Source organism: Motacilla alba, chromosome Z (genome assembly GCF_015832195.1).
Source record: "Motacilla alba alba isolate MOTALB_02 chromosome Z, Motacilla_alba_V1.0_pri, whole genome shotgun sequence".
Lineage (NCBI taxonomy): Eukaryota > Metazoa > Chordata > Aves > Passeriformes > Motacillidae > Motacilla > Motacilla alba.
Window position 1 is genome coordinate 21,718,725 of NC_052046.1, and position 26,307 is coordinate 21,745,031.

The 26,307-nt window shown below is 42.7% G+C and overlaps 1 long non-coding RNA gene across 2 annotated transcripts in view; it reads left to right on the plus strand.

The window, feature by feature from the left end:
• Positions 1 to 25,551, plus strand: part of LOC119695824 — a 149,696-nt gene extending 124,145 nt beyond the window's left edge. For both annotated transcript variants that reach the window (XR_005255398.1, XR_005255399.1), the window contains exons 3-6: positions 18,998 to 19,181; positions 22,180 to 22,380; positions 23,751 to 24,001; positions 24,197 to 25,551. This is a non-coding gene — a long non-coding RNA (uncharacterized LOC119695824). The remainder of the gene's footprint in view (positions 1 to 18,997; positions 19,182 to 22,179; positions 22,381 to 23,750; positions 24,002 to 24,196) is intronic.
• The last annotated feature ends 756 nt before the right edge of the window (positions 25,552 to 26,307 follow it).

Sequence of the window (26,307 nt, forward strand, 5' to 3'; positions counted from 1 at the left end):
TCATGGAATGTTTCAACCATATGGACTCTCTGCTTCCAGACTGTGTTTGCAGGCTACCACAGCTCTACTTACAGTGTGGACTTAAAGTAAATTAAATCATCATTATACTATACTCTCAGTAATTCAGACCCTTATGCCTACTTCATTAACAGTTAATAGTTGGTCTGCATTAGCTACCCAGTAGCTACCTGAGACTTTTTATCAGAAGCATATGGTTTGGACTGACTATCCATCACCTACACTTCTCTTTTGAATATCTTCACTAGATGGGATGAATTAAAAGGAATGCTTAACAGATCAGCAGAAAAAAAATCATCTGTAGGGGACAGAAAAGATGAACAATTCTTGAAGAATTTTAGCAAAATAATTCAATACAGAAATATTTCACACTAGCAAATTTGAACAACCTGAGAATCACTGAGTTTTAGCCTAGAAAATCTGTAAGAAATCAAGTCAAATTTGATACTTAGAGACTCTGGTTTTACACAGTGCTGATTTCTTATGCCTTTGTACAGCAGCACATTATTGTACAGATATTTTACCAGAGATGATGCCTCGTCAGCCACCTTTGCTACCAAAGAGAAGGATTTTCAATATCCTTCTGAATTAATATAATATAATGTTAGCATCTACCATAAAATGAGAAAGCATGTAAGGATAGGTTAGAAACACTGCAGAAAGAAACAGAACCATACTTTGTATGAAGTAAATTCTGCACTTGCTTAAATGCCTACCTTTTAAAGACTCCGTATGCTTAAAGCTAACGGCTTGTTTGAATGACTTGTGAATATGAGTGAAAGAGTGCAGAACAATTTATTTTAGACTTTAGTCCCCTCTTCTCATTACTTCATCTCCAGAGGCTAATGAAAAACTGTAAACGTTTTCTGGCTCAGTAATACACTGTTATGGATTAGAAATTTCCCAAGGGCATGGCCAGATGATTATAAGTGATCAAATTGCTGCTTGCATGGTTTTAGCCCACCCTAGTTGTGAAGCTAAACTTGTTATTTAATTCCTGAAAGTGGCTGAAGCTCCAGGGTTTTATCCTCTGAGAAGTGTAAAGGCAGTTTTTGGGAAGGGTCCCTGTTCCGTACAGCTGGCAGCCCTGTGGGCAGGCAGCCATGGAGCAACGTATCAGGGCAAAATAAAAAAGCTCTGACTATGGGAGATGTTTTTCACTGGCTCTACTTGACAATACTGGGAGCAGCTGAAAAGGGGTTGAGAAGGAAAGTAGCATTAACCCATTGGAAGAGTTGCAGGAGATTTAACAATTATATGTGAATTTGCTCTGGTTTAGAAATACCTCAGCCTCTTGCTTAGACATCAAGAACAACTTAGAAAGTGGAATATTTCAGATGGAGACAAAACAAACCATCACCACGTGGGTTTTCTCTGAGGGGTAAAACTCTGACATCTGTCATCCCAGTGACTCAGAGAAAACCATTTACCCCTCTGCATTCAATGCTGTAAGGAGCCCTCAGACAGACCTTCCCAGTAATTCCACATGGGGTTCAGACATGGGGAAAGTACGAGAGAAGAAGCAATGACCACAATTCATCTCACTTTTGATGTCCATCATGTGGCTGAACTTTACCAATAGTAGATGGGGGGTGAAACTCAATTTTCTTGACTCTGATTCTTTGACTGTTTTGCCAAACTAGTTTAAATTACCCCCTTTGTTCTGTGCTCTAAAAGATGGATGTCTTGCTGACTTTAAAATTAACTAAGTCCTCAGATATATCTCTCTGACTTTTATTTAACTCTAACCACTTAAGAAAAAAGAAGTGTGTAGGCATCCCCTAATGCTTCCAGATAGCATCTGCTACTGATCATTGTCGGGTATGTAATAGAATTATTTAGACCACTGTCTGATAAAAGTTTGATAATTTTTTCTTTCCTTTAGGCTAAAAAGTCCAGAGAAACCTTTTTGAAGCATTTCCATTTTATGGTAGTTGAACTGTTCATGGAAAATTTTTGGTTGGTGATTTTCCTTTGTAGCATTAAGAATGTTGTCAAGCAGTGAATGATGGCTGATTGCCACTTCCATGTTCCTTACAGCTGTGACTTATTACCACTCAGTGCTTCTGATTCATTGCCTAAGTTCGTGTGTCAAACCAGAGCAAAACCTATCAGTTGACACATGGCAAAAGCATCAGCCGACAACAGCTGGAAGAAGACGTGTGAAAGCGCAGTTTACTGAAGTGTCTTACAGCTTGCAAGTTTGTTAAATGCACATGCAAGCTTTTATTCTGCAATGAAATCTCAGTGGGTGTATCCATGTGTTGCCTTACTTTAGCAGCAGTTTTTGCTCAGATCAATTTTAAAGTATTTATTTTCTGAAATGTTTGGCTTATACTTCACACACAGTTCAAAACTTCCTGCAAAGTTTCTCCAGTTTCATCCCTTACACAGTAGCCTTTTGCACAGTTCCTGCCCTACCATTTTCATTCTTAATAAAATATGCCAAACTCCTTATCAGGATGAACCATGCAAGAGAGAAGAATTTTTACCTTAATTTTTAATATAGCCAGCAGAATTTGTGGATTAAATATAAATTAGATTCTTCTCTGTTGACATCATATATAAACTGTTCTTCCAGATGAGCAATGAAAAATAAAAAAAATACATGCTTGTAAAAGATTTGGGATGACTTTGCAGATGCATTCAGTGACAGAATATTTTCAACCTGCTTTAGCAGCAAATAAAAAAAGAATGAAAGATGCTAGGTTTCAGCCAATACTACCCTGTGGAATCTTCCTTTAGGGCATTAAGTATTTGGTTGTGAAAGATACTACAGCTTGAAAATACTCCTTGTCTAAAAGTCATTCTGTGATATCTTTCTGCATGTTGCCACTGCCTGCAAAGCCTAAGGAGCCATAATTCTTTTGAACTGCAACTGGATTTGTAAGGTCTGGTATCCTTTCCTTTCCCTTCCCTTTCCCTTTCCCTTTCCCTTTCCCTTCCCCTTCCCTTTCCCTTTCCCTTTCCTCCCGCCCTCATTTTGGCTCCTTTTTGATGGTTTCACTTCAGTCAGATTAGCAAAAAAGATAAACCTGCATTTCTACTGATAAGCCTCTTGGAGTCCCAGCCAATTGGTTGAAGGGCTGAGGATGTTGAAAATACATATCCAATTATGATCTGGCTGTGGTCCCTGCTTGGCTAATGTATCAAATGTCATTTCCAACTGAAAAAAAGCACACCCTGTCACTAATGTTGTTTTATACATAGCACAAAGTGTACTCTTGAGAAACAGCCTGATCTTCTGATACACTGCATAGCTTTGTCAAAAATAGGATAATCGATCCAAAATACAAACCTAGACATACAGGAAAAGATTTAGGCAACTTTCTCCACCAAACTAGGTAAAGTACAGACAAGCATATTAAAAACTATGATTAATTATATGCCAGGGATTTTTCAAGATATGGAGCAACATGTGCGCAAATATCACAGATTGACACAAAAATCAACATTGAGAACAGTTTTCTAATTGCAGAAAAGCACTAATGTGTGTTATGCACCACAGAACAATGCAAGAATTAAAGAATATAAAGCCATGGACTGAGGGAACTGTGGTTAGGTAAGGAAGTTGTTAAGGATTATGTATTACTTTATTTCTCTACTCTCAAGCCTTTCTGTTCCAAACTGTGTGACTGCACTGAACACTGAAGAATCAAAGTCTTGTTCTCTCCCTTAGGATGCTATGACTGCTTTTTTGTTGCCTTTCTCCCTTTCTGCTGAAAGACCTCTGTAGTGCACTGGAACTTTGTGTAAGAGTCAATATTATTGTTTAGTTTTCCAAGATTAAAGACTGCTGGACAGAAAAGATCCTCCCCTCAAATTGTGCATTGTGCTTAGTAAAAGTTTATTTACTTTTTTATGACTTGGAAAAGAGACAAGTGCTGTGGTTAAAAAAGGTTCTCTTTTCTTTGGTTGCTGAGAAAAAAAAAGATAAGACAACTACAAGCGGTGGCAGGAGAAACAAGAATATGTGAACTTGTTCCAAAATTTTAGTCCCGAATCAGTCAGCTATAAATAAATGCATTAAGTCTTCAGAGAAGTGGACTCTGTAGTCATTTGTATATTTCATAAGTATGGTTTGCTTTTGCAAACACTAGACCTTATGTACGTTTCTTCTTGATATCCACTAATACTTGAGCACACAATGTACTTGTACTTGTCCTTCATTCCACAATACCTTTATGAGAAATAAAGCACATTAACTATAGAAGACTGCCTCCACCTAAAAAAGCCCTCACTTTCTTGTCCTAGTAATTCCTGTGCATACAGTGATTCAAAAGAAAAGAAAAAAGAACTCTGTTGAACATCAAGCAATGGCAATGTCTTTCTTACTCTTGAAAGGACATGTTATTCACTAAAGACAATTATTTTGTCACCTTCTAGTGGTATTTAAGATGTCTGCCTAAAAATTAATGTAGGCTTGTGTCCTACATGAATTTCTATGAATTCAAAACCAGCTTTTTATAATAACCTGTCCTTTAAAAGTCCTGGCTTTTTCAAATCAGACCCTGGGCAACTTGGACCTCCAGACAGCCCATGGGAGTTGGAGTAGTGGTAGGTGCTGCTAAGAGGATGATGTCCTGAGGGAAAGGAGCCGGCTGCTGGATCACATGCAGGGAGAATGGGTTCTGGGTTAGATTTTCTCTCATGCTTTCTCCCAGATGTGAATTTGCACTGCTGCGCAATTCTGGTGGCTTGTTTTCCTCTTTTTCAGTACCCAGCAGAAAACCTGCAGGACACACAAAGGGAAATTCCAGAACCTGTAACTGCCCCATTTCTCTGGACTGCCTCAAACAGGAGAAGAAGCTGGAGTGTGTCTCAGATTTCCTTCTGTTGACATTTTCCTGACTTCTGCTATGTCTTTTTAGAGCCATTGGCAATGTACCAGTACCAGGGGCTAGGCCTAGCAAGGGCAGGGTTTTGTCACTGTAAAAGGGTTTGAGGAGAGCTTAACTAGCTAGTTATGGTTTCAATTTGTCTTTCTAAAACTAGGCCTCTAGGGCCTGGCAAAAGGCCTGGAAAAATCTGTATAGACCTCGTGCTGTCAGCTTAGTTTTACAGATCTCATTTCTGTCTGGCAGTTTCAGGCTGCCCAGGGAGAAATTTGGCCAGTGGCTTGCTAGTGCAGGGGACACTTTCCAACTGGGAATGAAGCCAGTTATCCTGAAGTTATCACGAACTCTACTAATGGAGGATGGAGTACACTGGCTCTACACTGGAGATGTTTTTCCAAAGATGAAACCTGAAATCCTGAGCACATGAAAGGGAAAATGTTGCAATTGACAGCATGAGACTATGAATGCTTAGTCAGGCCACCAGTCTGTTAATGGCACTTCATGCATGGTCATGAGCAAGACTCACACACATTTTTTGTTTTCTGTTTCTCATGAGTTGGTTTTTAGGGTCTCTCTAAGCCCCAGATGATGGGAGCGGACTCATAGCAGCTCTTCATTTCAGAAGCTGATGGCTGGCCCTACTGAGATGGGATGTGAGCTAGCAGGGTTGGTGTTGTAGTGTGCTTTCAATTTCATTTGTATTGTTCAGCCCCAATTTGTTGTGTGGGGACTAGATGGTTCAGTCCTGGTTTCCCCTTCCCAGTTGGTTCCTTCCCTGTCTGGGAGCGTTGCCAATTACTTGTCTCCACCCCTGTTTCCTCGGTGATAAGTTTAAGTTGATACATTTTCCCCTCCTCCTGGGCCCTGTCCTTCACCCAAAACCCCTCTCCTTCTTCCAGAAGATTCTCCCTTCCCCGAAGGGTGATTGGACAGGAAGCCAGAGCTCCTCCCTGTCTTGCTTACCATTGGTTGTTTGTTGTGTCAGTTATCTACAATTCCCCCCCTTAGTTTTTCCTCATGGGTTAATGTAATGTATCCGTGTGTGTGTGTGTGTGCCACCCCCTTTATATACCCTTGCATTTCGTTTCTCTTGATCTTCCATCTGTGGACTCCCCTGGAGATAAATAAAGGCTCTGGACTGCACCACTTGGAGAAGACCCTCTTTTCGTTATTACTTCGTCTCTTTCGCCGCCCCCAACTGCTGATCCTTCCTGACGAAGGCGCTGCCCAGACGTCCCGGACGCATCTGGGTAGTGCCCCCCGCTGCTAGCTGCTGAAGTGCCTCCGGCTAGCCGGTGCCGCCTCCTCCCCCGCGCCTGGGGGAGTAGAGGGTTTTAGGACAGCAGCGCGGCAGGTTGGCACTGTCTGGGTAAAGGTCTGACTCAAAGAGCTCAGAAGCCAAGTCCTCAGTAAGCAACAACCTGCTCTGTGCACAAGGAATAACTCCAAAGGGAGCTCTGTGCCAGAAGGAGCTGGCAGCTTGACCCTACCTCCTTTCTGCATTTTTTTAGGAAGGTACTTTCACTTCCTTTCAGTGATAACACAGTATACTTCCTTAATTTTCCATAGTATCAATATAAATTTGCAATTATTATATTTGTGTTGTGTTGACCTGTCTGGATGCCAGGTGCCCACCAAAGCTACCCTTTCACTCCTTCAGCTGGACATAGGAGAGAAATTATAATGATAGGCTTGTGGGTTGAAATGAGGACATGGAGAGATCACTCAGCAATTGCTGTCATGGGCAAAACACATCCAACTCGAGGAAATTAGTTTAATTAATTACTGATCAAAATCAGAGTAAGCTAATGAGAAAGAAATCCAAATTTTAAAATACCTTCCCCCCATCCTTTTCTCCTTCCTGGACTCAATTTCATTCCCAATCTTTTCTACCTCTTCCCTCTGAGAGGTATATGGGGAGTGTAATTGTTGCTGTGGTCAGTTCCTGACACATTGTCTTTGCTGCTCCTTCCTCCTCCAGCTCCTCCCCTGCTTGAGTGTGGGATCCCTGTCACGGAAGACAGTATTTCACAAGCTTCTCTATCATGAGTCTTTCCCATGTGCTGTTGCTCTTCGTGAACTGCTCCATCATGGGTCCCCAACAGGTCAGAAGTCGTATCAGCAAACCTGATTCACCAAGGGTTTCCCATGGGATGACAGCTTCTTTCAGGCGTCCACCCCTTCTGTTGTGGGGTCCTCCACAAACTGCAGATGGTCTCTGCTCCACCATGGCCCTCCATGGGCTGCAGGGGCACAGCTGCCTCACCATGATCTTCACCAGGGGCTGCAGGGGAACCTCAGCTCTGGTGCCTGGAGCACCTCCCACCCCTCCTTCACAAGCCTTGATGACTGCAGAGTTGTTCCTCTCACCTGTTCTCACTTCTCATCTAGAGTTGCACAGTTTTTACTACTTCTTGGAGATGTTATCCCAGAGATACTGCTACCATCACTAATGGGCTCAGCCTTGGACAGTGGCAAGTTCATCTCAGAGCTCACTGGGGTTGGCTCTCTGGGGTTGCATATGGGGGAAGCTTCTTGCATTTTCTCAGATGCAACTGCTCTAGCCACCCATGCTACCAAAACTTTTGATATTTAGACCCATTCTAGTATTACATTTCTAACTGACAATTAGATGAAAAATGTGTTGTGCACATAAGTCCCTGCAGGAAAAAATTCTTCTGTCCTCCTGTGAGCATCAACACATGTTCTAATATGCAGGACCAGAGGTGTACACATTTGTGCATAAATTGTGAGAGGAATTCTGAGGTCAGAGCACCAATGGGCAAGCTGTCACTGGAGATGGTGTATGTTAAACACAAGCCTGCACAGACACAAGTAGAGATCCATGATAATAAAAAAAGAATTCAACAGCAACTCAGAAGCAGAACAAAACCTTCAAATATTCTTAGTCTTGGATGACACAGATTTGGAGTTTGAATTAATTCATAATCCATCATTAAAATTTTGCTCTAGGGTAACCCAGTACAAGAATTCAAATTCCTTTTACTAAAAAGCCCCCCAAAACCTAAAAGAAGAAACAGATGTACATTTTTCATTTCTCAGGCTGCAAGTTCAATACTGGGTATATTTCAGTGTTCCAGGTCTGTGGGTTGTTTAACAAGCAAGCAAACAAATTTTGGAAAGGTGTGAACTTCCCCTTTAACTCCATCACTACACAATAATACTGCTATCCTGTTGTAAGAGCTATTATAATGACATGCTGAATTAAGTTACCTAGTACTTCAAAGATTATGTAGCTGATGATTTTTGAAGAGGTTCTGACATATTTGCTACTCTCAAAAATCCTTGAAATCCAATGGCTGAAACAGCTACTTTTCATTTGTTGCATGAAATTCGTTTCAGGATTTGTAAGGAGCAAACCTATTGCGATTCATTACAACCCCCACTCTCATTTGTGTTCTCTGAAAAATAATAAGATAGGCTTCTGTGAAAGCACAGAACAAAGGAGGAGAAACAGCCACTGTATTTGGACCATGTCCTGGACCCTTACTCCTATGCGTAAGATCCTTGAGAATGTAATAGGGTTATGAGCCAAAAGGACTCAATAGGACCAAAAGAGGATGTCATAAAAAGTTCTCTGAGACACATGCACTCGATTTTAATGCAGAAATACAGAAAGTTTTGAAAATTCCAATAGCATTTACAGGGAAATTATATATGCGATATAAGAACAATTATGGTTAGTTAAACAGTACTTCTGGAAAATTACTGGTTCCAGTTACATTCTCCAGGGCATTTTAAAACTGCAAAAGAGTCCTAGCATCCCCTCTGAAGGTCAAATCTGCTTGCTAGATCTCAGATAAGGACATATTTATATACATTTTTAGGGTATGTAAAAAACATTTCTCCATCTGCTTAGTCTGGCTGAGGACACAGAGAAAGGTGTTACGTTGATCAAGAAAACAGCATCCCTGCAAATTAGCAGTGTTTGTGACTCTGCCTGGTGTTCTATGGTATATTTAAGATATGTTTACTATTTTCACATGCAATTTTACACATTTGAAGGCTATAATTAAATTTAGAAATAATGAAAAACTTATTTGAATTCAAATTAGATAGAAACCATGCCGTAGCCTTGAGCATTTTCTTCCTGAATTTTTCCAATGGTGGTTTTTTGTTGTATTTGTTGCTCTTTTAAAAAAGAACAAAAAGACAGAGGAAAAAAATACATCTGTGTTTTCAAAACAGCTTTTGGATTTCAAAAGGGTGGAACAGAGGAGGTGTCAGAGGTATGATATCAGAGGCACAGGGAGAACCTTTTTAACATTTTCCTGCTTTAAAGAATGTCTCCATTGAGAGGAAGAATTCTTTAATTGGGCAGAGGCCCTGGAAGTGGAAGAAAGAGGCTGACTCCTGACTCTGCCTCAGACTCCCCTCTTGAGCTTGGGTGCATCACTTGGAGCAGGAGCCCAGCACTTAGCTGAAGTCATCCTGCAGATAGGTATCTCAGGTAAGCCAGTTATTTAGATCTCCTCTATCATTCAGGCAGATAGACAGACGTCTCTGGAGTACAATCCAACCTCTTTTAGGATAGTTGTCCAAGAAAAGAGGGGTGAATCATGCTGTGGAGGTACCTGTCTTTCGTCATTGACTGTAGAGAGAGCCTAGATGACTATTTCTGATTAGATCCTTGATTTTGGGGTTAGGTAAATGAAGGTGAGCTCAATCCCACCATTAGCTTTTCTGCACCTCCATTAGTATGTCTGTGAAGCAGGCCTGGACTCCTTCCACAAGGAAATATTCAGTAGAAGTGATGGAAAACATCAGATGAGGCAATCATGAGGGCCACATGACCCTCTGAGAGGACTCTAATAGTAGATATCTCTGGTGTTCAAAGAGGGGAGCAACTTTCTAAGGAGTGAAAATGTCCCAGGTGGGAGGAGCTTGTGAAGTGACTGTGTCTGTAGGAGGTGTCTGCAGGTAATGCATCTCATGCATATGCACGTCTCATCTTTTGCACACAGCATCCATATTGCTGTCTGTCAGGACAGCTGCATTAGAACAAAAAATACATGAACTATCTTTACCAATGGCCTTTAAGGAGGGTAGAGTCCATATTCTGGAAACAGGAGAGGAGAGAAATAACCAATGGCTCAACAACATTCAGTCTTTAGGGAAAAATTTAGCAAGGAGCCACACATTCCAGGGGAGAGGCATAAGAAATTCCAGTGAGAAATGTGCATCACTAATAAATAAGGAGGAGGTGAGGTGCTGCTCTGTGTTTGTGATTAAGCATTGCAATCAATTGCTGTCCTTTGAAGAGCCATTGAGCATTCTGCACAGACTTGCAGCTTCCCATGAGACTGCTCAGGGCTGTGAGCACTTTGAGGGCTGTGATCATAGCAGGATACCTTATAAACGGAGGAGACACATTTCTGCATTAAAAGGGGCTGTGTCTCAAGGTATGCCTCTGCCACAGTCAGCCATGACAGGTTATACTTCTCAAGTGACCCATTTCTCCTGCATGCTGCCACCATATTGGAGATCTGGTCACAAGGAATTTCACTCTTCCCACATAGGTCATAGAAGATCTGATCTCACCAGACATCCCTAGTACTCCTGTGAACCTTGTAATGAGTTCAGCCTAAGTGTGGTAAGAGTCAGCTTTCCTTTCTTGTAAATGGGGGATGGAAATTGCCCATGTTGAAGAGCAGGACAGAGCATAATTTGGGAACAGGTTTCCAAGTCTTTTGGTTCCCAGGCCATATGCTCATCACGGAGAACAGATTATTGCCTCTCCTTGATGTGAATTCATGTTTTCACCCTGTACTACAGATCTTTGTCCTGGTATAAAGTGTTCTAAAATTAAACAAAAATGTATCGAAATATCATCGTGAATTAGTGCTTCTGCTAAGAGATGGATATATCAGGGTGGTTTAATGACTCATCAGTCCTGGGTGTAGTTTTCCCCAGCTTAGCAGGAGTGAGGTTTAAACCCTACAGTAGCAGTGCATATCTCACATTAGGCCCTGGCTTATGGTGCAAGACAAGGCCAAGGCTAGCTGCATTCCTTGTGTACTCACAACTATGATAATTTTTGTCTGTATTGCTTCATTCTATACAGTTTTGGCTCCATTTGTAATGTTTTACAAGGGATTGGGCACTTTTGCTGCAACAGAATCCATGCCAGCATGCAGCTTGTTCACTTTATGTTGTTAACATAACATTGTCCACATGATCTTCACAGTTGGCTGCCACCAACAGCTGTTTTTCTTTATTCACCAGCAGACATACTGAATGCTCTCAGCTGTAATTCACTTTTTCATTCCCAGTTGTGAATACTGATACTGCTTTGGAAGGTGAGTTTACATTTAGAATGCTGATTTTTACTAGAACTTGCAGGAGGAGGGGAAAGAAATCCCATGTACTGCAGGACCTATCGTATATGAAGCTGCTTTTTGCAAGAGAATGACAGAAACAGTATGTATTACTTTCTGTAAGGGCTTTGATATCGTCAGCAAACCTGTCACTCCTGGATGCAATTTGATCAAAATCCTATAATATGAGTTTAGTTAGAAAAGTTTTGCCAGTATAATTCTTATTGTAGCTGACAAATTACATTAACAGACATCACCTTTCCACATGCTTTCCTTTCTAATACACCTATTTCTTCTGCCTCCTTCTCTTATCCCATTGCCCCTCCTTTTTTCCTTAAACCTTTTATCTGGTCTGGCTGACACATGATGCTTCTCAGTGCCACTATTGCTCATATGTTTGCTGTTCTGCTACAGTGATTTTATGTGCTCCCAACATATGTTAAACTCATGCTCTTGGCATATCAGTGCCAGCAGGAGTCTGAGAGAGCAGTGTTTTTAAAATGACATTTCAAACCACCAGGTGTCCTAAATACTTGGAGTTTTAGGCAAAGCCTTTAGGTTAAAGATTAATGTTGCAAATTGTAAAAATTAGTATTTCATTAATGTCTCTGCAATGCAAAAGGTTTCTGTTTGCCTGATTGTGGGTTTCTGGCTTTGCTTTACTGGCATGTAGAGTTGACATATGTGCACACTTTGTTCAGAGTTGCCCTGTATTCATGCCTCAGATGGAGCTCAGATCCTGTGGCTTGGCTAACAGAAGTGGCATGTGGTTTTCCAGAGAAAGGGAAGAAGATCTTACCCCTTACCCAAACCCAGGCCCTAGGCAAAGAGTAGTCCAAACTTCATGTACCAATAGGAGGGGGAACAACCAAGGTGGCAAAGGCAAAGACATGTAAATTCTTGTTGTGTTCATCTCATGCTAGACTTCATGTTCATCTCTTTTTAAGGTGTTACTTAACGGCATCCATGTTTGTTCAGGGGTTTTGCAATTTTTTTCCAGAATATTCATTAAAGACAGTTCTCACAACACAACTTTTAGTTCTACAATGGATAAATAAGCTCCAGAAAAAAGAAAAGTAATTTTCAAATACTTCAAGTAAACTCCATGCAAGCTTTTATACTTCAAATATAAAGTGGCCAAATAATAGACCTGTTGAGCTGTAGTGTAGTCATTGCTCAGGACTACAGTGCTAATTTTTTAGGAAAGCACTGGGATTTCATTAAAAATATTGATTTGTCCTTGTGACTCCAAAAAGCTTTCAAGAGACAAACCACAATACTAACTTCATGCCAACAGGGAATTCTGAAAAAGTTTCTATTGTATATATGCCCCTGCCCCAAGATAACTTGGGCCTGTCTGATAGCATGAGAGACTTTAGATACCAGGAAATAAATTAATTTCCTCTTGTAATACCAGGAGGAATTAGAATAATTACAACAGGCACTATATGTTTTTGGATATTGTCTGTCTGTGTTAAAAAGATGCTGACTTAAAAAGGATAACATTATTTTCTTTCCTGTTTTTTTAGCATGTCTGTCTCCAGATGGGTGAGATTATTTCACATACAGCTTCTTTCTCAGAGGAACTGGTTTCTAATGAGCTCAGGTGAACTGATCCTAGTAAGACTAGCCAGTTCAGAACACGGGAAAGTACCATATTATTTTCATTAAGTGCCTTGTCTCATACTTGGCATCTTGGTGAACTAAGTTCAAACATGGAAGATGAAGTGAATTGTAGCCTGCAGCTGCTAATTAAGTAGCCAGAGCAAGCAAAGTACACCTATAAGATTTCCAGCTAGGGAGGCTTAGCAGGAAAAAATTGAAGCTTCTTTTCACTGATGTGTGGTCCTGAACAGGATTCAGATTCATACTAGGGAGCAGATGGAATTTTGCTGCAATACAGGCCATGAAACAGGTAGCAATGAATTTCTTGAGTCTAATAAATAAACAGCAGACAGACAGACAAGCTACAGCTGCAATCTTCAAACAAAGTGGTGTTGCCTAATGTTTCACTTCTCCTGACTTTCCTACCCTATCATCACCCACCACTTCTCCCAGATCTCTTTTGAAGGTCTCAGATGTTGTAACTGAGAATAAAAAGAGCATATATTGTCTAAATATCATTAGCTGTTGCCATGCCAATGATTAGGCTATGCTTAACAGCAGTCAATATATAGGTTTGATTGTAACAAATGTACTGAATCCTCATACCTCCTTAAACCAACCTAGCAGTATTCTATAAAGGAATGACTACATCACTGGACAAAGGAAGGGCTACAGATGTCATTTATTTGTAATTATGTAAATCTTTTCACATGGTCCCAGCCATCATCTTTCTTTCTAAGCTGACAGAGATGGATTAGATGTAAAAAAAAATTGGTTGGATGGTTGCATCCAGAGGGTAATGGCCTATGTCTCAGAGACCTGATGGCTATCAGTGACCATATAGCTGCTCAGGGGTCCATATCAAGATACAATATTTTAATTTTTAATATTGATAATATTTTAATATTTTAATATTAATTAATTTTTAATGGTAATTTTTTTGATATTTGATATTTGATATTTGATATTTGATTTTGATATTTGTATTGATGACATAGACAAAGGGATTGAGTGCACCCTCAGCAGATTTTCAGGTGACACTAAGCTTCATGGTCCAGTTGACACCCTTGAACAATTGGATGCCATCCAGGGGTTATCTGAGCAAGCTCAATACATGGGTCCATGGCAGTCTCATGTGGTTTAACAAGGCCAAATGCAAAGTGCTGCTGAACCGGGTCAGAGCGACCCTGGTACCAGCACAGGCTGGGAATGGGCAGGTCACAGCAGCCCTGCCCAGACGGACCTGGGGGTGCTGGTGGCTGAGAGGCTGGACATGACCCAGCCATGGGCACTCCCAGCCCAGAGAGCCACACGTGTCCTGGGCTGCATCCAGAGCAGTGTGGGCAGCAGGGCCAGGGAGGGGATTCTGCCCCTCTGCTCTGCTCTGCTGAGACCCCACCTGCAGTGCTGCATCAGCTCTGGGGTCACAGCACAGGAAGGACATGGAGCTGCTGGAGGGAGTCCAGAGGAGGGCACAAAGATGATCAGAGGGATGGAGCACCTGTCTTAGAAGGAACGGCTGAGAGAACTGGGATTGTACAACCTGGAAAACAGAAAGCTTAGGGGTGATGTAATTGTGGCCTTCCAGCACCTGAAGGGAGCCTACAGGAAAGATTTAGAGGAACTTTTTACAAGAGCATGTAATGACAGGGCAAGGGGAAATGGGTTCAAACATCATTAGATTTGAAGTTAGAAAGAAATTCTTTTCTGTGAGATTAGTGAGGCACTGGAACAGGTTGCCCACGGAAAATTCATGAATGCCCCATCCCTAGGAATGTTCAAGGCCAGGCTGGACAGCACTCCAAGCAGTCTGTTCCAGCAGAAGGTATCCTTGCCTATGTGAGACGCATTGGAACTGGATGATCTTTATGGTCTGTTCCAACTCAAGTAATTCTATGATTCTGTGATTAAGATAACCTGGACTTACCTGGTTACATAGACCCACAGCTGTTGTCTCACCAAGCTAACAAAAAGATGTAACGCAGAGCCGCCAGAGAGAGCCTGACAAGAGCAGGAAGAGCTTCCCCTCAGGTGAGCTTTCCTCTCATTCCTGCAAACCAACACAAACTGGCAGAAAGAACCAGGAGGTGAGTGTAAGGAAGACTGATGGAGAAGTAACATAACCATGTTACTGTTCATAGAAATACTGAGAATACTGTTTACTTGGACATTCTTACAAATTGCCAACGTTCCTTTTTTTCCTTTAAACATGCATGGAAGAAGGTGAATAGATAAATAAACACACAAACGGACTAAATACAGAATAATTATTCTTACAGTTTTCTGTTTCTTCATATGAGTGAGATTTCTTCCACTTTTGCAGCAGTTGAAATGATCTAATAAGATCAGAGCATACTTCTGTGCTAAAATGGGGGCAATTTCATCACATACTGAGATACTTTTAACAGAATCATAGAATATGCTGAGTTTCACACCATGGGCTTGAGAGAGTTGTTCAGTGCTTCTTGAACTCTGTCAAGCTGTTGCTGTGACCACTTCCCTGGGGAGCCTCTTCCAGTGCCCAGCGACCTTCTGGGTGAAAAGCCTTTTCCTGATGTCCAGCCTAAACCTCACCTGACTCTGCTTCATGCCTTTTCCTCAAGTCCTGTCACTTGTCAGGAGAAGGAAGAGATTAGGGCCTGTACAGGAGAGAGAAGAGATCAGGGCCTGCCCCTCAGCTTCCCCTTGAGAGGATGTTGAATACCACAATGAGGTTTCTGCTCACTCTCCTCTTCTCCAGGCTGAACAGACCCAAGCAACATCAGTCTCTCCTCATATGGCTTCCCCCCAAGGCCCTTCACCATTTTCATTGCTCTGCTTAGGACATTCTCCAACAGCTTTATATCTTTTTTTTTTTTATATTGGCCAAAACTGCCCCCTGGACCAAGGTGAGGCTGCCCCAGGGCAGAGCAGAGCAGGACAATCCCCTCCCTTGCCCAGCTGGCCACACTGTCCCTGATGCCCCACAGGACATGGGTGGCCCTCCTGGCTGCCAGGGCACTGCTGGCTCAAGTTCAGCTTTTTGGGATATCCAGCTCCCTTTCCATGGTGCTGCTCTCCAGCCTCTCATTTCCCAGTCTGTCTGTACATCCAGGATTACCCCATCCCATGTGTAGAATCCGACACTTGTCCTTGTTAAACTTCTTGTGATTGCTGAATCCTGTTTTGCTCCAGGGTGAAGCAGTTCTTCAAATGGCACAAGTATACAAACAGAGACAATGAAGAACCGAAATGGTCTCAGGAGGTAATTTAGTCTTTCATCCTAGTCCAACAGGCAGAAGCAATCACATTAGCATTATTTGACAGATGCTTGTCTAACCTGTTTTTGGAAAATTCTTGAGGATGGGAACCTAAACTCCCAGTCAATGCAGTTCCCTGCCTCTCTCTCTTTACAGGCAGAGGAAAAGAAAGCACCATTCACAGCCTAAATCTCTTACCTGCAGTTTAAGTATTTCACTTGCTGTGAGCTTTTTGATGCATCTGGAGAATGGTGTATTAGGAGCACTGTGCAGTAATCTTGTATAGAGCAACTGGAGAGAGTAATCCTGTGTTATCTGCAGCCTAAAATGTCTCCACCTGAGTTTTTAACACAATACTTTTTCTTAGTGATGATCTCCTTAATTTCATCTATTTCACCCTGGGCAATTTACAGAATGCTACTCAAAAAAGGAGTAGAACATACGCAGTGGGAAATCTATAAAGCACCTGCACCAGCGGACGTTCCTGATATAGGTCTGTCCCCTGCTACCTACCCCTGTCAAGACTGACCTGGTATTTCCCAAAGAAACACTTGGCTGTGGAAAGAGTAGGCTTGGCATTAGCAGTGGAGGATTCCTGACAGACCAGTTCTTTGACTCAACAAGTCAGATGATAATTATATTGCTGCTCAAGCTAACAGTGTGTGCATATGCAAAGAATTCTGTTCATTATCAAAAGACACAATCATGACACTGATTACTACCTGGCTATTGTGAAATATACCATGAGACATTTTATGGGAACTCTGGGGTGAATGAAGTGCATACAACATTTGGAAAAAACAATAGAAATATGCAGCACAAAGAGACTTTTGTAGTTGTTAATAGAGATGTCTGCTCCTTAAGTGCAGACAGAAGAGTGGGGACAAGCTCTCTTCCTACCCTAAAACAAAGGGTTGAGAAGCCCTATAAGTATCCATGTTATGCCTTGTCTTGGAATCTGAGCCAGCTTCCACAAAGGAAAAAGACACTATTAAAAAAGTAACCAGCTTAATAAATGCAAGTGGGAAATAGAGATGGCATATAAACAGCAACAAAGCAGAACTGGGAAATGAGCTAAAAACATCTATTCTAACTGGAAACATAAATCAAATGCAATATAACAAAGGTCCTCTGCAAGCATTTGTTTATGGCTGAAGGCTCCAGAGAGCCAAGGCCAGTGTGTGGTTGACTCAGAGATGCTCCTCAGAAGTTTTTCAGCCTGTTTCAGTGCCTTAATGGGAAACTGGCTCTGAGACCGATGTACTTGCATCTTTGCATTTGAAGGGAAGGATAACAACAGAAAAGTAGTTTAACATTTATGAAGAAGCAATAGAAAGCAAAACACTTGATTTCTTCTAAGTTTAAGAAAAAATAAAATGCTGACACCAATATCCACAAAACAGCTAAAATGTAGCAGAGCTGTAGAGCTGTTCACCCACCAGAGAAAAAGTCTCAGCACTTAAGTCATCTCCCCTCCCTACTCTTTCACCACCAACCTCTGTTCCTGCTTTTCTGGTGGCCTTGAGACTTAGGTCATTTCAGTGGTCTGAAGATCTGACTATTTAGACTGTTTATAATTTTTTTCTGCTTTTGAGCTAGGCTGCATAAAACTTAACCATAATAGTAGATGGAAGACCTGAGAACCCATCTCACCCAGCTCAAGGCCTTCAGCTGATCTCAGCTGCAGCAGTGCTGCTTTTCAGCTATCCCCTTTTGGCTAATGTGGTTCTCTGTAGATGTTCTGGTACTTGCCAAGACAGCTCAGACATTTTGGAGAAAGAGTAAAAAATCTATTTCTTTGCTGACCCCTCCAAATAACCAGTGACTGGAAGTCAGCAGCTGCTAAGAACAAGACTCCTATGTTTATATGAAGAAGACAGAGCTTGTGGCAAGTTCCTGTGTCAGCATTTTCCCCCTGGAAATGACAACATTGTCATTGCTGTTTACTTTTGCCATCTTAATGTAAGAATGGACGTTATCAGTATAGGGGGCTGTGGGAAAATAGCCCATCAGGACAAGGCAATCTCAAATAAAGAAGCAGTGAGAGAGATGGGACCTCTAAAGAATCACCACTGGTGGAGGAGAAAAAATTCACAGAAAAAAACCCCATTGAATACATTCCAAAAGTGGAAATATCTCACTTTGCTTCCATGGAAACGATGCCTGTGTAAAACCCAGATTAATAATAAGTACAGAAAAGCAGGTGTCAAGTTGCCTTATTGGTGGGTTCCAATTGTTATCATGGTATGACAGATACATTTCTGAGGAAAAGTGAAAGAAACCCAAGAGAATAACTACTGGGTTTGTTGGTGTTGATCTAGAGCATCTGGTCATGAATCCACATCTACATGGAGAGGCATGCTCAGGTATACCCACAGCAGTGCTTTGCCAGTCTGAATCAGTTTATCCAGTGTCAGTTGCGGCTGTTTCCTTCCCCTCTAGGACTTTGCTGCAACCAAAGCTGAGGCTGGAAATAGGAGGCAACATTTTATGTCTCTGGATTGACTTGTATTTCTCTGTAGAAAACAATGCTCACAGTTAACAGTGGACAAAACCCAGCCCACTGTAGGAGAGTCTAAACCAACCATTATCTATTTTATTGAAACCCCCTTGAAAAGTCTGTGTGTCTGTGACAGTGTCTTGTGAAGTTCATAATTTTCTTTCTATTCACTAGCTTATTTTAAATGAACTAATCTTGTATTTGCAGAGAAGGGAGCTGGACCAGACTCACTTCCAAATCTTCTGCTTCCCTACACTTAGGTTAAAGATGTGAAGAGAAAGCTTCTTACCCTATTATGGACCTTGGATTATTATCCATTATCGATTTTTTTTTCATTTAGGCAGTGATGAAGTTGCAATAAGTAGCCAAGAGCAATTGAGAGAGACTTCAGGGCCTTGGAAGGATTCATTAAGGACTCGTGAACACAAGAAATATTCTTTTCTTTCCTTCGACTTGCAGGGAAAGATGGAGGAAGAAACATGAAGACGCAGCAGGATTAGTGCTGAACTCCAAGGCTGGTGTCACTGGCAGAAGTTGTTCTTTTTTATCATGAGTTAGTCTACATGACACCAAGCCTACTGGCAGCATATGGAGTATGCCTTTCCCAAACAGAGAAAAGGATCAATGTGGAGGAGTTAGCAAGGTGAGCACCAACTATATGAAATTAAACCAAGGCAGTGCTGGATTCTCCACCTAGGGTGGGGTACCTGATTATGCATAAAACTGGAGGGAGGAGAGCAGGCCCTGCAGAAAGAGGTCTGGTGGTTTGAGTTGATGGCAAGTTGAATATGGGTCAGCAGTGTGCCGTGGGATCAAAGAAGGCTAGCTGTGAGCTCGTGAGCATCCACAACATTGCTGTGGGAGGTTATTGTCCCACTCTGTAATGTACTGATGTGGCCTCACCTCAGGTCCTGTGTGCAGTTTTGGGTGCCTCTCCTTTAGAAGGACATCAAACTGTTAGACTGTGTCGGGGGGAGGCTGTCTGCTGTCAGGTCTCAAGTGCAAGGCTTGGGGGGAGTGACTGAGGTCACTTGGTTTGCTCAGCTTGGAGAAGGCTGAGGGGTGACCTCCGGGCAGCCTACAGCTTCCTCAAGGGGGAAAGCAGAGGGGCTGGTGCTGATCCCCTCTTTCTGTGACTGCTGACAGGGCATGCGCAGATGGAATGAAACTGCATCAGGAGAAGCTCACACTGGGCATTACAGAAAGGTTCTTTACTGAAACAGGCTCCCCAGGGAGTGTCACAGCTCCATGCCTGTCAGAGCACATTTGTATGACACTTTGGGTTGTATGGTTAAGTTTTAGGTAGTCCTTTGAGGAGCAGGGAATTGGACTCAGTGATCCATATTGGGTAGTTAGCTCTACAACTGCCTTGGCATTGCCTAGAGGACACAGAACAAAAATGGTAGCTGGCGTTCAGCTTGCTCCAGACCAAATTTTGGTCAAGTGGGACTCAGCCATAGCTGGACTCAAGATGCTGAGCCTTGTTCTTCAGTAATCAGTCCAGCTAGTGGAGATGCTATGGCCAGGAGCACAGAAAAGAAATGCAGAGATTATGGACCTCTGTGAGTTCAAACTCCTTTGCATCAATTTATTAAAAACCACAAAAGAATAAAAATGATGGAAGCAAATACTGAGCATAAGCATACCATATATAACCTAAGCACCTGCAACTGATTCAGTTTCAGCTTACAAGAATTGCTTAAAAGCTGCTTTGACTGAGTGTGCAGAGCTTTCACCTCTCAGTTTAACACAATTACAGATCTTTTACCTCTGTTCAAAACCCCATGTCTCACAAATATCTCCAGGAGGCTTTCCATTCTTTCAGATTGACAGACTCTTGGAAACTGCATCACTTGTGGTCAACTGACCAGCACACCCTTGTATCTGCTTCTCTTTTTCCCAGGTTTTGGAGTTTCAAAGCTGCAGTTTAGAAAAAAATGATTAAAAATTATTATTTCCTACTCCATGACAGTTTGTGGTTTGCTATCCTAACTACATTTAAGCAGCATAACTCGTTCATCAGGAACAAAAAAAATTGCTGTGATTTGTTGCCTTCTTATAATTAGACCCTTCTGCATTTTTGTTTGTTTTCTAGTCTCCTTATTGTGATACACTTTAAATGCAGAATAGACTTCTTCCTCATTAGCTTCACAATGTTTTCAAACACATAACTGGGGCTTTTTTTATTCATTATGCTAAATTAGTTCCATCATATACTTTTGCAAAGAAAAGAAAAATAAAGAAGAAAATATAATTGGAAATTTTAAATAATTCATAACAAACCTTGAATAATCTCACAACTATTCTGTGAACATGTCAGTAAAAGAGCTGCTCTAAATCAGTCCACAGTGCTGCTTAGTCCCCTGATTTGTTTCTAATACCACTGAATGCTTATAAAAGTATGAAGTATGGAGTACATGTCCCTAGTGACCCAGACCTCCTGAGATAAAGATTGCATGGGGTTTGGTTGATGTTTCCTTTGCCTAATACCTTTTCACTCTCTTTATGCTTTTTGACAGATTATCCTCTAACAATGCATTTCAGGGTTTTACTTTGAGCTGACTGTAAGGGGATTTGCTCTGGGGTTTTTGTTCTTCCTTTGTGCCTCTCAGCACTTGTGCTATGACCCGCAATGAATTAAGAGATCCCTATTCTTCTCTGATATTTCAGAGGCCTCTGTTACACCACCTATGAGTTGCTTTTCTTCCAGGGTGGAAATCCCTTAATATAAGCCCTTTTCATGTGCAAGCCACTCCTCACCTCTCATCACCTCAGCTCCCTTCCTCTGTGCTAATTCCCACTGGGTGCAGACCCATGGGCAGTGAGGCCAAGCTGAGTGGTGTGCCAGGAGAGCAGGCTGCACCTTTTTGCCCAGCCTGCCCCACTCCAATTAAAGCTCTTTTCCAGAAGGGCCTGAGGGGCTGGGTGCACATATGGCTCTGAGCAGCGGGACAGCTGGCTGCTGGAAAGGGCCATTGCTGAAGCATATGCTCTTTTGATGTCCTTCCATGCTTTGTGGGTCCAAGGCATAGCAGCACCACATCTGTGCTGCAGAAGCCCAGCGCCTCCGTGTTGTGTTGTGGCACCCACAGCTGTGGGGAGCTGCAGGCACCAGGGCAGGATGGGATCAGCAGGATCCCTCCAGGGCAATGCATGTTCCACTCCTGCCTAAGCACCTGCTTCTTGTCCCTGGTAATAGGATACCCAGGGTCCTTGCACACTTGGGGTCCCTACTGTCCATAGTACAACCCCTCTGATTTTTCTGGAAATCCTCCAGACCAACAGACACCAACAGGAGCCCTGGTTGCTTTCCATAGCAACCCAGCCCATCCCTTAGAAGTGACAGACAAAACCAAGGTGTTGGCATTATCTCAGAGGAGGAAAAGCACATTTCTGTACTACTTCATGCAGGTGCCTTGGAAATAAATGGGTGCTTCTCAAAAGCTGGGGAAATTGCTGCTGGACACATATCTGTCTCTTTGGCTCCAGCCCAGTACTGTCCCTGGCCGGGGACAGGGAGGTTGGAATGAACCAACATTTCTAGTGCTCAGGGGTTTCTCTGTGTAGCTTCCAAGTCCTGCAATACACTTTGCAGCCTGACCATAACATAGTTGTTTTCTGTTCTGCATCTATTTTTATAGGAAACAAGAACAGAAACATGGCCCTGCCTCCATACGGACAGTTTCCAAGACTGATGGGATACACCTGACCAGGTGGTATCAGCATCCAGTCCTGTTTTGTGCTGTAGTATTGCCTCAACCCCAGCAAGCTTTGGGCAGAACAGGACTGCGAGGCTGCAGAAACAGCCCTTGACCCCCTTGACCTCTCTGCTCTATTATGAGGTGAGATTTTAAAAGCTTGCTTTGTCATATGTACAGCATGATCTAGGTAAGTCTGCATAGAGTTTTCCTTTCTCCTCCTCTCTTTGTTCATGACCTGTCATGTTTAAAACAGACTAGAAAAATAAATTGAGCTTTTCAGAGCTAAATATTCTGAAATGTGTTTTAAAGAAGGAACAAAGTAAACCAGGCTTATGTGTGTGCAATTTTCAATTTATTCACCAAAGTTCAAGCTACAAAGTCACTGAGGCATGCAAGCACTGCAGATGTGGTCTCCCGTCCAGCTCTGACAGCAGCAATATGCAACAGCTGTAGTTAATAAAAACCAGCATGCCATTGTTGCTGACAGATGCAAAAGAAAAGGTGTAATAAAAGAAAAAAAAAGAAAAAAACCCTTTTACATTTGCTGATAATGAGATTAATTGCCAGTTATTTCTTTTTTTAATTTGCTATGTGATGAAGTAGCCATACATTTTAACATTTTTAAAATTTCCCTGAAAAGCAACATGAAAATATATTGAGCAAAACAACATTTACAAAATATGAGATTAAAAGCATTGGATAACCAAGGATCAGGACCCATGTTCTATTTAAAGCAGCACTTTCATTATTATTCACACATTATCACAAGAGAATTGAGCTGGTATGAACACATTATCAGGCCAAGTGGCTTGATGTTGCGAGAGAGACAGAGAGACAGAGCGAAGACACCACTGAACAGCCAGAAAGTGTCCTTTGTAGTTCTAAACACAAACACATTTATGAGCTGAAAGTGTGTTTCAGATTGTATTACAAAGTGGGATTCCATATGGCAGCTGAGGTCCAGAGCTAGGATGACTCAGGAAGTCAAGATGAAAAGATCAGCACAGTTTATCGAACAGGACTGATGATTTCTGACACACCCTCAGCTTCATGGTTTGAACAGGCAGACTTATGAACTGGCAGAGCTTGAGGCACCACTCGCAGTAGCTGGATATCCTGACTACATTTTTCAAAGATTTACTTTCTAGTATAAAAACATATACAACAGTCCAGATCCTAGAGTGATGCTTTTTTTTTTATGTGGGATTTTATATAGGGAATGGACAATAGGACATCTGATGGATTACAGCTGTAAAAAGTCTATGTAGAAACTGGTAATAAAAAAGGCCAGAAAATAGGCATGGACCAAACTAATTTTTATGAGACTTAGGGGTTCCAAAGCAACTTTTTTAACAGTGCTTTTAGGTGACGAAGAAAGCAGTAAACTTACCTCTTTCACATGTATGAAAAATAGGTAAACAAAGCACTTCCCAACCTCGGAATTACTTGTATTTACTCCTCGCTATCTTGCTAACATTGACAGTTGTTTTTCCTTCCTTTGCTTGCTGAAGCAAAAGCTGACTTCTGTGCAAACCCCCTGCAGTAATGGCATTTGGAGGAAGCTGTGAATCCCTCTGAAAGTGCTCTGTGGTGGGGTCTGGGATGGAACTTCAGCCCCAGAAAAGTCAGCTGTGCAGCTTGAGTGGAGAGTCCCACCTGTCCCAGAGGAAGGGAAGCTCCTGGAGATGCCCACCTCGACCCACAGCATCATGCTTTCCTGTGCTGGCCAGCAGATTGGTGAACACCTTGAAGCTGGCTACTGGTGAATGACAAAGTACTTTATTTTGGGGTATTGAGTGGGAAAAAACATGGTTCTTTTAGTCTTTCTAGTCATTCCTGTAAATTCCTGTGTCATTTGGGGTCATAAATTAATTTATTTCAGAGGTGGAAGTATATATGATAAAAGGCAGCACTGTTTTTTTCACTGAGGGTCTGATCTCTGTCTCTTTTTTCACAGGGGTCTCTGTGCACAAAAGATCCTCCCCAGGTTTCTCTCTGAGGTTAACGGGCAATGTTGTTCCGCATCAAGAGTGGAAGACAGGATCTAAAAGTGATCAGCCTTTATAAACATGTCTAAGTGAACCCCGGAAGAGATGCCAGACTACTGAACAAAACAGCAAACAAAGGTGGGCCTGTGGAAGGTGTGTTTGACAGCAGGGCTATTCACTGCTGCTCTCAGAGTGCTAGTGAGCCATGGCAAGGATCAGTCTGAACTTGAGTGAGGTCTTTGGTTCTGCAACATAACTATAGGCTGCATTGCCTTCTCCATGCAATATTTAGGACAAAGAATAGCTCTCTGGAAGAGTGCTTTCCTGAGCCATTCAGGCTTTTCCCTTGCTCAGCATGGGTACAGTGTTCCCTCCATGGCATTCAGGGGAAGGTTGTGCAAGTCTGAGGCTTGGAGAGCTGTGCCAGGACCTGCATGTTGGGCAATGCCATCTGTGGCTTCCGGCACAGCCCAGGCAGCACACCTCAGCCCTGGGAAGGTGTGCTCTCCCAGCCCACAGCAGCCCCAGCAGCAGAGCATGGCCATTCCCCTGCTGCCCCACTCCTGCACCAGACCTGCCGTTTTCTGCACCTCATGGGAATGGCGGGGCGTGGTGGCTGAGCTCCAGGGGTGGTGGAGCAAAAGCTCAATCAGCTCAGCAGGCAGGCTTTGCGGGGGCAGTGGAAAACACCTCGGAAAGAGAGGGAAAGTCATGTACAGATCAGCAGAGCAAACAAAGAAACAAAGGAGCGCAGACATTAGAACTTACACCCTCTCAGTGAGCCACGAGATGAATGCAGAGAGGGAGGCAAACTCCAAGAGCCTGTAAGATGCCCGAGCTGAAGAAAAGCAGAGGAAAAGGAGTTCAGGGGAAGCTACTAGCCCATCTGGAGAAGATCAAGCTCCCGTAAAAATTTCATGGAGCAGAGTCAGCTCTTGCTGAACTTGTTTAAGCTTTGACAATAGTACATCCAAAAAAAGAATGTCTGGCCCTTCATAAAGGGAGGAGGTAGCCAACTGGCAGTCCGAAACCCAAGAGAACCACTGTGTCTCACCTGTCCTGTGCAAATCCATAGTACTCCCCAGAAGATCCTTCTGGCAAGATGATTTTACCAGCATGGATGGGCAATGATGAGTGCCTGTTTTTCTGCTTCACCATATGTAATCGAGATGGGGATAGTAATTGCTTAAATTTTAGGGAAGTTTTAAAATATCTAAATATCTGTATTCTTACAGTTGCCTGTAGCCCTTGACTTTGTGACTTTAAAACTGTCGTGGTTTGAGAGGAAATGAGTTTTTGGGAGGTGGTGGTGGTCAAACCAGTAGGTGCTCAGATGTGGATATTGGCACCTGGTTTGACCATTGAGGATATGGATATGCCTCTGAGAACACAGGGGTTAAAAGCGAGGAACTCCCAGGAGAACTCTCTCTCTTGGTTCCGGTGGATGGAGAGGTCAGACCTCCCCTGCCCAGCTGTGGGCTGGGTGGGGGAGGAGAAGCCACGAGGCCGAGGGAGGTAGGCCGGAGCCTTGGGCAAGGAAGGGAGGCGATGGCTTGGACAAGAGTGAGTTCCCCACAGAGATGGAAGGGTGGAAGAACTCGGAGAGGCAGCGTGCAGCCCCCCTTCCTCAGGAGAGAGAGAGAAAGAGAGAGGTGCCAGTGCTATCTTGAAACTTGATAGCACCGGCCTGGCCGAGGAAGAGAAGGGGGGGCGGCAAGGGAAGAGTGCGGCTGGCGGAGCCAGTGTGGGAGTTCGAGATGAGCAGAGACTGTGATTTTAACCCTTCTGTGGGATGATGGAAACCTTGCAAATGCTGATCCTCCGGGAGTTGAAGGAGGAGCGAGAGACAGAAATAAAGTAAGAGGAAATGCGCAAGTGTGATGCAGAGTTGTGCAAGTGAAGAAGGACTGAGAGAAGTTGAGAAAAATCCTAGGTGGAGGAGATGATGGAGTGGCTTTTGGCTGGACTTTTCTTGTATAGCCATGGACAGAATCTTTCCTATAATACAGAGACTGCATTTTAGGGGGAGGCGGTGGCTTGGTGCCAAAGGAGCGATGTGAGCGGAGATGACAGGTGATGA